The following is a 1,505-nucleotide window of genomic DNA, read 5'->3' as shown; positions in this document are numbered from 1 at the left end:
AAAAAGCCTTAAAAAATCCTATTTCTCTTTTAGACTTGGATCCCTAAGTACCAGTCAAGGAAAATATCTAATTTCTTCAAGGAAAAAGAGTTCATATTTCTTCTGAAACATCTCTGTTGTCATAGTTACCAAATGCTCTCATTTTTTTTTCCTCAACAATAACATTACCATCTAGATACACATAGCTTACAAAAGTAATTTTTTTGTGTGTGGAAATTTATAAGGACATGGGATCTGCTTCCAATGACTTTCAAAACTTGAAACTGAAGGATTTTTTTAATAAATACACCTGAGTTGAACTTAAGTGCTTTTCCGAGCAAGCATGTAGGAGAAAAGAAGGAGTAGAAAAATTGAAAAAGTTCTACAGTTTTAACATTACCCAGGTGAAAGTGATTTAAATTAGGATGTGGGCATGGGTGATCTCCACTCCGTTGTATGTAAACACTTTCACATGGGTTGCCATGTCTCCAAGACTGATACCTACCTCTGGCAGGCCACTAGAAATTAAAACATACACACATATAAGCATGCACACCTTGGAATAACAAAAAAAAATATAAACTAGCTTATTTTCATTATTGGTCTTGCCAAACATAAACTTTAGAAACAAAATTTTAAATAAAGCAGGAACTATGAAAATAAACAATGAGATCCCTGTGTACAGAATTACGTAGTTGGGGTGTGCATATTTGAAATCAAGCTCTGAGTAGAAATAAAATCAGTTTTCTCTGTCCTCCTTTCCACTTGCTTTTTAAGACGCTGTCAGGGTATTCTTATTGAGAGAAATGTAGTGGAAACATACACCTTTGGGGGAATTAGACATTGCTAAGAAATATGTGATCAATGTGGTCATGATAAACAGTCCTATCAAATAGTTCAGTTACTTCAATGGATTATAAAAACCATCAAATGTGTTTATAATTTGGAAAGAGTCTTGAAAACTAAGGAGATGTGAAAAGTAAACTTCATAGATCCACATGCCCCTTTATAAATAAAATATTAATTTCTTCATAGTTTACTCTGTCATACTTAAAATATTCCTTATTCTAGCCTACATAATATATCACAAACTGCAATTTGCAATGCTTCATATTTTAGTGCTTTATTTAATTATAAGGATGTGTTATTTAAATGTCATTAGCATTTTAATTATTTTCTACCGTAGTAATCTCAATATCTTTGTACATATGGATAATTTAAAATTATTTTAGTGTAAAAATTATGTTCAATTTTCTTTATAAAATTAAAGTTTTTTTGTTTGTTTTGTTTTTTTGTTTGTTTGTTTGTTTGTTTTTGAGACAGAATCACACTCTGTCGCCCGGGCTAGAGTGCAGTGCAGTTATCATAGCTCACTGCAACCTCCAACTCCTGGGCTCAAGCAATCAATCCTCCTGCCTCAGCCTCCTGAAGAGCTGTGCCAACATGCCTCGCTAATTTTTTCTATGTTTAATAGAGACGGGGTCTGAAACTCTTGACCTTAAGAGACCTTCCCACCTTGGCCTCCC

This window comes from Propithecus coquereli, unplaced genomic scaffold (genome assembly GCF_000956105.1).
Source record: "Propithecus coquereli isolate 6110/MARCELLA unplaced genomic scaffold, Pcoq_1.0 Scaffold54, whole genome shotgun sequence".
Taxonomy (NCBI): domain Eukaryota; kingdom Metazoa; phylum Chordata; class Mammalia; order Primates; family Indriidae; genus Propithecus; species Propithecus coquereli.
Note: the sequence above shows the minus strand (reverse complement) of the source record.